Genomic DNA, 15,546 nt, shown 5'->3' with positions numbered 1-15,546 from the left:
CTCTTGCCAGAAACTACGTAAGGTGGCCAAAAATGGATCAGAATATAGAGGACATGATCCGACACTGTGTGTTTTGTCAGATCAACCAAAGGAAACAGCTCCCTTGGAAGAAACCATCAGGACCTTGGGAATGTGTACACATTGATTTCGCTGGACCTTTTCTTAATCATATGTGGCTTATTGTTGTGGACGCTTACTCAAAATGGATAGAAATAGCTAGATCACAGTGGGAAACCCCAAGACGAGTGATACCATCAAAGCACTGAGATGGAGAATATGTCCTATCATAGCTAGCGATAATGGACCGCAATTTGTGTCAGAGGAAATGGACTAATTTATGAAGAAGAACGGAGACCGGAGTAACGCACATTACAACACCACCGTATCACCCAACCAGCAACGGCAGAAAATGCCGTGGGAAAGTTTTAAAACGCGATGAAAAGGATAAAACAAATAAACTCTGTTAAATCTCCAGAATTCATGGTTAATGACCTATCACAACACTCCTCACACAGCAACGCAGTTCGAATGATATGCAAAGCGGGAAATCAACAAGTCAGAAATCGTGGCGTTTCTTGGAGGGTAGTTTAATTATTTACTGTTGTTGAAGCCGCTGCACTTATTCACCTCAGATCTGTACTCTCCCAAGTATCATCAACACCTTACCCAGTAAATCATCCAATCCCTAATCCTCCTATCTCAGAAGAATTCATGCCACTCGAAACAGGATACTCTGATGATATTGACTTTAATAACACTGAACTTGCTCCACTCAAAGAAATGCTTCCTATCGCTAAAGATATATTCCAGCAGTGGGACCTTCATATCAATTCTTCCAAGACTGAATTTGTCCATTTTTATTTAGCAGATCCTAAACCCACTGTTAAACGCAAGGTGATTGTTGGAAAAGTGTATAGAGGTGATGAAGAGTGGCGCTCTAACAAAACTTTAGGATCGTTGATGTGCACTGTTAAGGATATCAAGAATCGAATATTCCTTGGTAATGTTGCCTTTAGTAAATTTCAGAAAGTTTGGATGAAGAGAAAGATTTCAGTCCAAAGGAAGATCAAAATCTACGAGGCACAAGTAGTCTCTATTCTACTCTACAACTGCAACTCCTGGGCTGCACCACTAGCTTCGTTGAATGAACTTGATATTGCTCATCGCAAACACCTCCGAAGAATCCTCAACATCAGATGGCCTACTGGGGTTATTTCTAATGAGGCACTCTATGCTCGTTGTTATGTCACTCCCTTAAGTCTGTGAGAGTCTCTAAGTTTCGATGGAGAATGTTAGGACATATCTTAAGAGGACAGGAAGACTCACCAGCATACACCTCTATGTTATTTGCTATAAATTCTGATATTTTTATGGAAGGGAGACGGGGTAGAACATGTTTAAACTTATTAGATGTTATTAGAAAAGACTTGACTAGTAGAAATCTTGATATTAGACTTAAGAATTTGACTGATTTCGAAGACCTTAGATTTTTGGCTTTAGATAGGGAGGAATGGAAGAAGTTAGAAGATGGTTGATGTTTTTGTTTTCTTTTTTATGCGTTTTGATATCTATAAGGTGCCTAGGATGCTCTTTTAAAGAGATATTTCGTACTTTGAAAGATTTACTACTACTAGTTTAATTTTTTCCTTTTCACCATAAGAATATCATCCCGATATTGAACCTACGGGTACATGTCGATGCAAATAATGTTGGGATTTTATATGGCCATAATTTCGGAGACAAATTAAAACACACTCCATTTTTGCATATTAAGCTTTTTTAATGTATACAAATTTTGGATCAATAATTGAGTCAATAAAAAATATAGGATACTTTAATGTTGCATTAAAAACTTTCACGGAATTCAGTCCACAAATCATAATGAAGGGACTTCAGCACAAAAAATTTGTCAATATGATCAATGCTATTTTTATTGTTTCCGTAAAAGTGAATTTTTCGTCTATCGAGTGTCCCATTGTGGTCTCATAACATGGTCTTTACTCTTTAGTCAACATTTCATCATCAACTAGAGAATTTTTATTTTTCCACGTGGATTTTTATTTTTCCATTTTCATCCTCCCAATCCCATATAAGGAACGTTCAATTACATCCTGAAAAGTCTTTTTATCTACAAATATGGTAGAAATTATTTGACTGTACTAAATACTATGTACAGGGTGAGTTGAAAATAGTGTGTGGAAAGTAAAAATCGATAATTTTTTTTATGAAGGAGCAAATTTTGAAAGGTGAATTGCTATCAGTTCATAAACTTTACATATTTCATTCTTGCCTCTCATTTGATTCTAACTCATAATTTGGTTGATTTTTGGCAGTTTTCCAAAAAATCTTAAATTCGTCCTAATGGGGTTCTCAAATCGTGTGCCTTGAAAATCGAGTCTAAAAATCTATTGTCATTCCATTTACGAAGAAATCCTCAATAAGGTCAATAAAGTCATGGAAAACAATATGTGTTCCGAATGTGCTGATCACACCGACAGTTACATTGCCAGTCCACACAATAGAGCGTTATTGCAAGAACTGTCATCGGGTGCAAGTACCTAAAATAATTATATAACAATTCAGGTCGGCCCAGGGACAAAAGGATTTCGCGATTATTTTGGCCAAAAATCGCGATACCACGATTTTTAACAGTCTATACATTAAACTATACATCAAATTTGTCGCAAATAATCGGAAAAATCGCGATTCCGTACATGCCGCGATTTGGCCGACCGTCGTACCTAAAATAATTATAACAATTCGGCCATATCATACCAAGTTTGTCCTATCCGCCTGTGTGATCATGTATATCAACCTGAAACAACGATATTGGAAAACTCAGTGAAACTTTATGTTGATATTTGCGATTGCATGCAGGTATCTTTGGTTTATTGGTTAATACTTAATCCATCATGACACTCGCTGATATTTTCATCACTTTAATCGACACAGTCAAAAATTCCATTGCAAAGATGGTGCTATTGAACTTTGCATTTGAAAAAACTGCTCAGATGATACACATATTCAATGTATTTCCTTGTGATTTCTTTTTTACAAATGCAGATTGCTGCTGTAGTCAAGAATCACAATTACACGAGGTGTCAATAAATCTTGTTTTGCATCTGTGCATTCCAAATTGAGAAGTTACCACACGCTGTATAGCATTTATTGTCTAACCTATCACTTCCAGACGCACATATGGGTTCAAAATGGGTTTGAAATCGTTACAGCAAGGGTTGTTTCCATCAGGAACCAGATTGGTACCCATGGTTTCTGGGCAAAAATTTCATCCAATCTGTCAAATGTGTGTTCAGACATTTTCATATCTGAAAATGGGACAGAATTTTGAAAATACAACTTTTCGTTTTGTTAAGCTTTCTGCTGTGAGCTTCCTCCGACCGAAATCAAACTTCCAGCACCTCAATCGTGTCATTTGCCATCTATAGTTGACTGACTAATTTGGTTTGTATGTGCTGTTAAAAGGACCGGTTTACACAAGTTGCTGCATATGTAATCGGAGTCATATAATACAAATTACATGGGCATGACCTTAAGTCAATAACTACTAACCTAGTTCACCAAGAGGGAGTGTTCGTGAACGGAGTGTCGTTCCCTCTACACACGTGTCAGTGCTGTCTCAGTCAGGAGAGTGTCGGGACTCACTTCAGGGACACTTCATCGCCAGGGTGGGAGGGGGAACATGTGTCTCTGTTATTAACTCCTTCCAGCTTGATGGTAGACTCTCGCATGAAACTGGAATGGTTTTTACAACTTGTGAAAGTATAAATATAAAGCAGTCTTAAATCAATATTATCAATCCAATTTCATAGTTTCTTTTTCCAATATTTTTCGTATGAGGAGCATGTAATGGTATAAATAATCATATTGAGGCTAGTTACCACATGTAGTGTGATCTTGAGAAGCATGAGACCCTTTAGGACACGTGTAGCATAGCCCTGCTCTCTCAGCACTGTAACTGGTTGTGGGACACTGCTGACAAAACAGTTCAAGCGAACCGTCCTTAAAAGTCCCTGCCTTGCATGAACTGAAATATGTGTTTTGTTAGTATAATACTCATCAGAATTAAAAGGGGGGAACTGTTTGACGTTTGCAGGTACGGGTGTTATTCGGTGTCTAAATTTTGAATGGCTCTTCAAAATCCTACAATTATGAGAAAAACAGTTTTGATTTTTGATTTAAAATTGTAGATAAATTGTTACACATTTTAAAATACATATTCAAAATAACTGTAATATTTTAAAAAATTTTGTATTACTCTGGATCTTCTCCACGGAGCAGCTTTACAGTATTGGAATTACCACAAGCAGCTTTTATCAGTATAGGGTTCTTTGTACTTCGCATTCAACACAACTTATCATAGAACGTCCGATACGTCCCTTCTTCCATGGCTCTGGAAAAACAAAGATCTAGAAATCAGGATAAGCTTTGATTTTAAATTTTATTTAAGCTTCGACTTACCTACCATTTACCAAGGATGTTTTTTCTCTGATCATCCTAGATTCGAAATTTCATGTGTTAAAACGGTTTAAACAAATATCTTACCACAGGCAAATTTCCAGTATTGGGCGTTTTTCCTACGTCACATTCCACCACACTCCTCTAGATCGTCCGATATGTCCACTCTTTCACATTGCTCTGAAAAAAAAAGGGATGTAGTTTAAACTCTTTTTAAAGTTATGATGATCTAATCATCGGATAGTGATTGGAGGTGTTCAGCGTGTATTGCAGTTAAAGAGTATATTATTATATCTCTTACAGAAATATTATATGAGATTATATACTTACCAAACCGGTCTGACTGGTGTTTGGTTTGGTTTCCCAGTTCACATTCTTCACACATGTATACGCTCTCTGTCACGATACTTCCCTTGCTTCGCCACGCGCGCTCAGAGAAGTTCTCGCGCATTTCACAGCGAACTACTAGAGTTAGTAATTTAGTTTAAAGTAATTTTCAAAATAGCAGTACAGTTATCAGCTACAAATATAGGGTAACTATCTTACCACAAGCAATCGGTCAGAGTTGGCTTTTTTCCTTATTACATGTAGCACATAACGTCATGGAGCAGTTCGATATGGTCCCTTCTTTGCATGGTTCTAAATATTAGAGGGGTTCAGGGTGGGATCTGTGTACTAGGACCGCTATTGTTACTCTTCATGACACTGGACTTACTTGTTTCTAAAGGGCTGAATATCGCTCTATATTGTTCTATCAAACTTTTGTCTTACAGTTAATAAAACACACCCACTATTTCCACTTGACGTTCTCGAGCTCTTGTGTTTAAAACAATTAGCTAAAAATTTAGAATCGTGGCATTATAAATGGACAATAGTAGTATTGGTACAAAGATTTCTTACACAGGCAACTTTTCCGTGTTGGGTGTCTCCCATAAGGTTGCTTACATCACACATCGTCATAAGCTGTCCGATACATCCCTTCTGCACATGATTCTGAAAATAAAGTGATAAACTCTGATACGCTTAACGTAAGTCCCACCATGTGAAAAATGATGGCTTATGTGTACATTAGAGACATTTCGTGGGGTTAAAAAGATGTATTATATAGTGGCAACTTTTGCCTCTATAGAGTTAATCTGTTACACTTTATGATAAGTGGCATAGAAGAAGAAAAAGACGCCAGGGAATAACGTTAGTTTTATGTCAGTAAATATTACCCTCGCCGTGAAAATTAAATTTAAAACATTAGTTATTTTTACTCGGACTTACTGTAATACAATAGTGAGTAATGGACAACTTTTATTATCGGTTCAGTATCTCTACACCTCCAGCTTAGCTAAGAATACACAACAATAGACAGATGGATGAGGACAGACACCTTAAACAAGAGCATAAACCTGGAGACTGACTCAGGTTATGCTCTTGTGGTTAACTGTTAACAGTGTTAATTCTGTAAGGTCTCAGGTCCTGACTCCTGAGACATTACAGAATTTAGTTATCATTTAGAATCGTGGCACTATCAACTATGAATAGTATTAAAGTGCACAGATTTTACCACAGACAACTTTTTCAGTGTTGGGTGTCTCCCCTAGTTGCATACATCACACATCGTCATAGAGCTGTCCCGCTACGTCCCTTCTGCACATGATTCTGAAAGTAAATTGATTAGCTCAAATTTACCTTTTTAACCTTGTCTCACCCATGTGAAAATTGATAAATTGTACACTGAGAGAAAACAGGCGACCTATTCGTTATTTTTAAACCACCCTGCCTGAGATTTGATACCTTGAGATACTTAAAATTAAAGCTTAAGAGTGCCTGTTTCTAACTGCTTAATTCTGCTAATCTAATTTAAGCGTCGTTATGCGAGGAGAATTAGGGATGGTACAGTGTGAAAATAAATTTCATTTATTATAATTATAGTAAAACAAAGTATTTAGTAAAACAAAGTTTTCTATTTATTTTTTTTAGCAGTGCAATCAATTCATATGATATAATTATAAGAATATACTAGTTAGTCACACCTATTTAAACTGTTATTTGAGGTAGTCGTGACCATGGCTAAATCTAACTAGGACCAGTGGTGCCGATTAGCATTTATAGGTGAGTCTAAGTGACACAAATGGAAAATTTAAGAAAAGACGGATCAAAACACAGATCCAAGGACAAGGAGACCCCACTGCAGGACCATACCATGCTATTGGCTTGGTGCATGGCCCAAAAGGTTCCGTTGTCAGGAAACTTACGTAGTGGTCAAATAGTTTTGAATTCAGACTAGGCTGATGAGTTATGGGGTTTCTAGGTAAGATGTGATGGTGCCAGGTTTGTTCAGGAGGACATGGAAAAATTATGCGTTGAATATATAGGTATATAAAAATCATATCTATATAAAAATAGATCCAAAAATAGATCAAAAGATTCACACGGCAGTCAGGGGAACTTCCAGAAGGATGCTTTTGAAACAGGTATAATAGCGCTTTTGTAATTAATTGTATGCAAAGGGATGGGATGCAGATCAACTAAGCTGGTTAATGCCAGCTATTTAGGGGGAGCCACTCAATTTCACGCCCAGGTGTTGTCAATTGCTGGGTTTCAAGTAACAGTCTTTTTGATACGGCTCTTGATAATTGAGATGGAGGGAGGAAAGGTGGAAAATTTACTCGAGCCAGGGACCATGACATTGCTTTTCATTAGGAGTGATTTTGTCGAATATATTATCAACCAAAACTGTTCCATAATAGTCGTTACCTTTAAACGACAAAAATTGTGTTTAGAAATGTCAAGGTTTGGTCGTGGGGACCCGCATAAGTTTGGCTACTTGTTCTAGAACTTGTTTGGATTAAACTTGTCAGGAGAGATGGGTTGATGCAGTTTCAAGATTTTAAACAGTTCAGTGGATATATCTTGGTGTAAAGGTTGTGGATTGACATGATTTTTCGGTATGAAATATTGGCTTAGTGTTTTCCAAAGCAAAGCTCCTTTTTGCGATATGTTAACTGTAGGGTCTTGAACGTTGCACCTGTTTCATTGTACTTTATAGCATTCAAATAGGCTTCTGTTCAGTTTTTTTCCAGAACAAATATGTTCGTGTTTCATCTGCAAAAAACAGTCCAAGAAGTGGTCCAAGTGGATAGAGTTAGTAATGTCATTAACTGTAGAGTAAGAAGAGGAGGAGGCCTAGAACTGATCCCTGTGGTACCCCATATTCAAATTTGCAGTGATCCGCGTTGGTATTTTGGAAATCAACATACTGCTGTCTGTTACACAAATAAGCTTTCAATTAGGTCAAGACAGGGGCCCTCTTATGCCATAGTGTTCAAGTTTGACAAGTAATTTTTCTTGGTCGATCGTGTCAAAACGCTTTGCTTAAGTCAATAAATATGCCAATTACATGATTCTTACTTTTAGGTTTTTAAGAATGTGTCATGGGAGTAAATGATGCATGTGCGTTGAGTGGTTGGATCTGAATCCAACTGTATATCGTATATGACATATGTGAAGTAAAGGAAGTATATAGTCGGCAGTAATTTACTTTTTCAAATAATCTTACCAAAGATAGGTAGAATGGATATAGGCCTGTAGTTGTCAAACGTTGTGGGTCTCCTTTTTTAAATACTGGGGGTAAACCTTACCTATTTTGGAATATTTGGAAATAAGACCCAGCTTCATGAATGAAATTTAGGAAAAACCAGCTAGGTGCCTGAGATTGTTCAATTGAATGAAACGTAAAGTTTTTATTTTACATTCCTTTAATCATAAATTAAATAAGAGCTTAACAAAAAAAAAAAAACACAGAATAAGTTAGCTAGAAGTAAAAATTGAGGAAATATTTTTTGGAGATTGTATATAATTATTAAAAAACTTTATTTGGTTGTTAGTTTTTAATTATAAATGTTAGTGGTTGAAATTTACGTGAGACAAGGTCAGTTTCTCTATTATCTTAGAAAAATTTCTACTTTCAGTAGGCAATGCTGAGTGCAGAATGAGGGACCAAAACGCTTGGGGGCTAACAATGGAGCCTTTACCAACCCAATTCAGACATGGCAATGATGTCATTTATGCTTAATTTTGGGCTGAAACTGACCCACTGCACTTTGTACATTTCTATAAAAAATCTTCTTCTAAAAAGGTATAAAAATGCATAACACAAAAACACACAAAAAAAGGTTTATAATCCTTATATAAATAAAATTTATAGAACTTTTAAATATTCTATAAAACTAATAAACTATAAATATATATTTCATTTTTGCACCCAGAGAAAGATGTGATCACAGAGGTAGTGTCGATATTATGTTCATGACATGGTATGAGGCTGCTGCAAGTTATATTTTTGCTAAGTATTACCGCTTTTTCAAGCTTAAGTAATCTAGGCAAGGTCAATTTTAAAGTTTTTTGATTTTGTCGAACGCTGTTAAGGCAAAGATCCAGTCATTTGGTTCTCTCTCCTTTTGGAGTGTGAGTGATGGGTTCTTATGGAGATTTGAGGTGATTGGGCTTATAACAGGTGAATGTAGTTTGCATGAGATTTTGTCGTACTGTATTTCCATATTGTCCCTGCTCTGTATATGTAGCTGTTGATGGTTTAGGGTGAGAATGGTGTCTCTTTGCCAAGTCTGCCAGATGTTTAAAGAGGAGTCTAGTGATATTAGGGGTTCTATATTTCAAGACCTTGAAGATGTCCATTAATACAATGGTAGAAGTACAGATTAAGCCCCCCACCACATTCATGATTTCATGAGTGTTTAGAAGAGGGTTTTTGTATGCTCCTTTCTGTTGGGAATTCCTTGCCAGGATTTGCTCCGTAGGGTCTGCATCGTGCATAGTTTTAATTTATCCAAAGTATGCTTCTTTATCTCAAAACATTATGCGGGCACACATTTTTCTGTGCTTTGATCAGAGGGTTCAAGTTTTTTGTTAGATGCCCTCCCCGACTGGTTATACCATATGCAAGATTAGCTTTCAAACAGAGTGTGATATAGTTCTTTATGGAGTGATGTGGAATGTTATCTTTAATTTTTTTTAGCATGCCAAAGCAAGTGGCTAGTTTTTTTGCTAATTTCTTCTATGTGCGTTCTAGTTTAGGTCTCATTCGATTGTTACACCTAAGAATTTAGTTTCATGTACTCTCTCCTAGGGTATGCCATTGATATTGATTTCTTGATCAGAGGGTTGTATTCTTCATCTTTGTTGGATCGAGAGTTTGAGAATCAAGGGTAACAGCTCTTGCCAGTGTTTTATGTGAGTGTATTGGCAAAGCATGTAGCGGTGTTACGGAATTTAGGAATATTGGCTTTTTTGTATGCAGGTTTTTACTTTTGCTAGCGACGAAGATTATTTGTGTCTCAGCAAAAAACAAATTTTGAGTTCTTTTCCGAGTTTGTAAGATCGTTATGTAAAATTAAGAACAGAAGGGGCCTAAGCAGCTCCCTTGTGGCACTCCAAAAAGCACTGGTAGAGTATCAGTATTTCATTGAGAACCACCAAACATATTGTTTACGGTCGGAAAAGATTATACTTTCAGATTTTAGACAACTTTTGGTACCAAATTTATCAAAATCGGAGGAAACAAATTCTGTGCCAACTCATGGCGCTTATTACATAGACTATGAGTGCTTGGGTACCAATTCTGCGCGGAGAGAAACCTCAAACCATGTGACCAGGTGACCTGACATGGACTCAAAACTTCAATTTACAGAACACCCAATTTACCGTACTATTTTCCTCTCCCCATATAAACTGTACGGAAAATTGGGGTTTTCCTGTCTCGTCTGAATTGAGAAAAATATTTGAGCGATTTCTTGGAACTCGGTGGTTCCGGGAATCTCGTACCAAGAAATTCAATATATATATTATATATTATATAAAGTTGTATATATATATAATATTTATATACAGCTTTTAGCATTAACCACAAATTTAAATTTGATATCCACAGCTTTTGCTATCTACCTATTTATACCATTAACAGCAAAATATACCAATTCTTGCCTCTTGCCTTTTGGCTTTTAATTTGTACATGCTTTTATATTTTAAACTGCACTTAACTTCATGAGTTTCGTGACGTGAGTGATGCATTATGAATAGATGGCAGTGGCACTGCTGCACTGGCAGCTGAACTGCTTTATGATCAAATATGGGTGCGGAATCTAAGCAGAAAGTTGCTTTCTCAGAATTTTATTTGGAATACTTGCTAGCATTGTATTCATAAAAAACAAACAAATTCAAAAACATCTAGTTACTCTAATTGGCACGTACATTTAAAAAAAATCAAAGTTACCTTGTCCTTACCTATCAAAAAAGATAAAATATTGGCTGCCTGCCAGTAAATGAATTGTAATATAATGAATAAGATTTGTCAATATATCAATTCTGTTCTGCTAATTTTACATTTACTATTAGTATTAGCTGTTAATGTTATTTCAACCTGCGATAAACTTTTAGTAAGTTATTTAAATTTAACAAGCTATCCTTCAGGCCGTACAAGTGTGACTATGTGGACTGTTATAAAGTGTTTGCAGATAGTGCCAACTTAAAAAGACACAAGCGGATCCACACAGGGGAGAAGCCTTTCAGGTGAGCTATTTATTTTGCTTTCACTTTCCTTTACTTCCAGGACCCAGGTGAGCATTTTTTAATTTTCACGTGGATTTTTCCTACAATCGTGAATTGGAAATCGATGTGACATAAATTTCCCGCTCAAATTTTGCATCCCTGCACGCATTACCGTATTATGTATGCTTACAGGAAATTCCGAACTCGTAATATACTGATTACTCACACAGGGATTTACGTCATTTCATTCGAAGTTATTATTTGATAGCATCATATTTTATAAGGGGAACAAATAATTACGTAATGGGTATTGTCCTCGAGAAAAGGTGAGCTCAACCTCAGAGACTGAAAACCTAACACCAACCCTCCCTCCAGTTGTCCAGTTCCGGGTTGTGGTAAACAGTTCTCCGTGTCCAGTAACTTAAAGCAGCACAAACGGATCCACACAGGCGAAAAACCGTACGGATGTGAGGCGTGCGGAAAGACCTTCAGTCACGTGTCCTCCAAGAGAAAACATCTAAAACAACACTGCACAACTGCTTTTCAGGTACAAATTCTCATAAGAATTTAGCATATAAGCTCTTGTAACTTAGCGTTAACGGAACATGATAGGTACTTTGGTGCCCGAAGTTTAACGATCGAATTTGAATAAAATAGTTTTTATCGTTTTCTCTGTTGTTGCTGTGGCGGTAACTAACCATACAAATTTCAGGTGAATCCAAATACACTGAAAGCAGTTGAAAGCTTGCGACATCTTGCGAAGCAACACGTTTCTTCGAGCAAACAGTTATCACCAGTTACTCTGGCAACGTCATCACAACTACACATGTTCCAAGCATCTGAACCCTGCTCAATTTTCTCAAAACTGAGCCAGCACTCGCCTGTTGATAACAATTCTTGTGGTAAGTTTTACTTTTATAGAGAAATTAAGAAATAGATAGATATATATCTGGAAATGTTATTTAGTTATTTATATATTTTCTTATATATATTTAAAAAAAACTAGTTTGCTATAGTAGTTATCGCGATTGCCTATTTAATCGTCATGGTATCAAATGAATGAATTGCCTGACCAATCCATTTCTAATATGACCTCTTTTTTCAGAAGATGTAATAGGATCTATAAGAATGGTTCAGTTTAAAGGCCTACATGTGACCCTGGTGATGGAGATGGCTTACAAGATAGCTGCTGTAGCTGTTCTGATCAGTGGACAGTCTTCAACTTTCACCAAACACCGTTAAAAGTAGCTCACGGAGTCCTATATACGTGGGCCACACAGAACACTTGATACTAACTCGGACAGCAGCTGACTAAGATGACTCTAACCGGACTTAAGAAACTAACTTAAAGCTTGAATACTGAAGTATTGAAGTTTGGTCCAGAGCACAGCAATATTTGGTATATTTTGAATGAAAGGCAAAATTGTGGAAAGTACGTCATGAGATTTATTATTTAATGACGTATTCTGAATGCTTGATTGTTTGATTAAAATTAAATTAATTCGAAAGATTCAATTCAAGAGCCAAGCTAACTATTAAAACTTTTAATTGAATACCGCTTGGAGTCGCTGATTAGCAGATTTGTTTTTAATTAAATTTCATTGATTTCGATTTCACAGAATTTGTTGCAAATAGTATATCATTATCAAACATTGATTGACTTTTGATTTTAATATTTTGTTCATAAAATATTTACATTAGAGGTCCTTCATAGACGGTTATTATTAGGGTGCTCATAATTATAAGGGCCGTCCACCGTGCATAACTTTTCCTACTTGCAATAAAGTCCGTCCTACTCCTATTACACTTACTAGCAGGAACCCCTATAACCCTAAAATGGTGTCAAGACTAAAATAATTATTACCTATTTAATTCGCGTTTTTGACACCACTTGGGGGTCCAAATTTTTGGCTCTAAAACTCCTATTCCTTGGCCAATTTTTTATTTTTTCATGCTGATTTGAAAAGCATAAAAGCATTTGACCCAGTCAAAAAAGTTTCAGTTGTATATCTTTTACGGTTTTTGCGGAAAGTCGCGTTAAAGTTGATGCCGTGGTGTCAGTAAAATGGCACGGATCCATATATATATATCGTCTCGCTTTATATATAGTAAGATTAGGGATTAATTTGTTTTACGTCGCTGAGTTATACTTATTGTTTTGAAGGTATATTATGTTGTATTTGATATTTAAATTTTTGGATATGTTCAGCATTTTATGAAAACTGATATTACGTGTCTTATTTCAACCAAGAATAAAATGAATTTCAGTGTCAGATAAAATATGTTTTCACTTCTCAGATTAATAAAAACAATAAGCGCAGAGAGACTCAAATGTTAAAGCCGAGTTTGTTTCATTTGGCGAACATAAGCATTTGATCTTTTATTTTTCATTTAAAGTATAAAACTAAATCCATACACAAACATGTTAATCATAATGGATTAAGCGCAGTAGTAGTTACTTCAACATTTAGAATCAATGTATCAATTTATGTATTCGTATAAATCACAATTGGAATATAATTTTAAAAGAAAATATTCACAAGCTCAAAAACGCTACTCTGTCTTATTCATTATTTATTCGTGAAAAACACAATTAAATAGCGTGGGTAGCTTTTGTCGAGGTGCCTCTTCAACGATTCCCCGTTCAATTTTGGTTGAGACACGGTACATGTCAACTTGGTGCACACTGCACAATCGAGCAAGCTTGAAGCTTAAGATCAAGAACTATAAAAAACCAATTAAATAGTTTAGTTCCATTTATTGTTGTTTCACTAGGTAGTGCGCCATCGACAGTGAGCCGCGCGTGCCGACTGTAGGATGGTTTTTTAGCGCTAATTTCGGCCAGCACAATTTTCTTCAAACAAATAGATATTGAGTATCCTTCCCGACCTCCAATTGCAACAAAAATTGGTAGGCTTACTTAAAGACTTACAAGGAAAGTGTCCGAAAAATTTAAAGCATATCCAACCATCAGACATTATGTTACAGCTAAAAGTAGCGTATTTTGCCCCATTTTGATCACTATATCAACTCCGATATCCACCAAATTTTTCGGACAGTTGTGAAAGCCCTATTGGAAGGTCGTCGCCAATTTTCAGAATGATCTCATTTAAGGAACTGAAGATAAATCCGAATAATACGACAAAAATGGTCAAATTTGGACGAATTTGGTCAAATTACGCGACTTTTACAGCTACTTTTGCTCCAAAAGCCGCGCACCATCAAATATGGCACCTAGGCGAAACTCACTGATCTTTCCAAAAAGGTATGACAAATTTGGTATTGGGGAAATTCTCACAATCTCTAGAAAACAGTGGTACAAAAATTTTTAAAATCCGAGCAAGTTTATTTTTATCGTGCACCTCCTAGTTTCACAAGTAGACAGGCGCGTGCCACCCCAGGAAACCTTACCGACTAAGCTATATCTCCGGAAGTAAAAGAGATAGCGACCTTTGGTTTTTTTGCATAATGATCGTCTTATTAAAATCGTGTTGGCTCCCCAGGAGCAAATTTTGAACTCTCAAACTTGAAAAGTTATTACCAAAAAACTGTTTTTGGGGCTGCGCGGAGCATGCCACAAAAATAACTTTGCAGAAATAATGCTTTGCTATGCTTTGCTATGCGCGTGACCTCACAATGACCATATTTGGTGAGATACGCGCAACGACATTAATGATTAAGCCTTGTGTACTAGATTTTAAGTCGGCCATTCGTCCGTTATCGTTGCATGCGGTTGTTTTAAACTATTTCTACGTAGAAATTTCGATACGTTATTCAGCTATTTATTTCCGTTAGAATTTGTCTTCACTGAGTCTATTCAGAAACAATCAGAAATTTGAATGAAAGAACTATCCCAATTTTGAATTTGTGTTAAACTCGAGCGTGCTAAATCACTCTACAGTCGATTTTCGAGATTGTTTTAAAAGGGCCCCCGACGGCGACAGTTGAAACCAGCTTGAATCGCGATGTATTTTTGGACGCTGATTCAGAATTGCACCCCATGACATAGGGTTAAAATGCTCCCCTGCTTTACAAAAGCATAATATGCTGAGACCCTAACCCCAACGAGAAATAAGACAAACTTACTTATACGGTCATATCACGTGATCGAGACAGTTTTTTACCCCTATGTTATGGGGGGTGATTCGGAATCAGCGTCCGAAAATACAGCTATTGAATTTGGTTTCAACTGTCGGGGGCCCTTTTAGAAAAATTTCGAAGATCGACAGTAGAATGATTTAGCACGCCCGCTACACTGTTGACTGTACTCTTGTCGAGGTACATAGATAGGAGTATATTTTATTTTTGATATAAAAGTAAAGTGCTAAGAGAAATAAAACTCAATATTCTATGTAACTTTTTTAAACTATGGTCACTCAACGAACAACTACATTTCTTTAAGACAAGTATCATTAACATATGGTTTTTAAAGCTTCGGTTACTAAAAAGTATGAACGTCTGTTGTACTTATTCGTTCATTCCCCCTTCTTACCCTTCTACTGGCCGGGATACACG

The 15,546-nt window shown here is 36.4% G+C and overlaps 1 protein-coding gene across 1 annotated transcript in view; it reads right to left on the bottom strand.

Annotated features, from left to right (window-relative positions):
• Nucleotides 1–1,079: 1,079 nt before the first annotated feature.
• The window catches only part of LOC134822752 (uncharacterized), a 210,675-nt gene continuing 196,208 nt past the window's right edge, over nt 1,080–15,546 (bottom strand). Inside the window, exon 3 of the transcript XR_010161219.1 lies at nt 1,080–1,630. The gene's annotated coding sequence lies outside the window, so the exon portion shown is untranslated. The remainder of the gene's footprint in view (nt 1,631–15,546) is intronic.

This window comes from Bolinopsis microptera, chromosome 11 (assembly GCF_026151205.1).
Source record: "Bolinopsis microptera isolate Bmic1 chromosome 11, MBARI_Bmic_1.0, whole genome shotgun sequence".
NCBI classification, from domain to species: Eukaryota; Metazoa; Ctenophora; class Tentaculata; order Lobata; family Bolinopsidae; genus Bolinopsis; species Bolinopsis microptera.
Note: the sequence above shows the minus strand (reverse complement) of the source record. Positions and strands in the feature narration are given on the sequence as shown.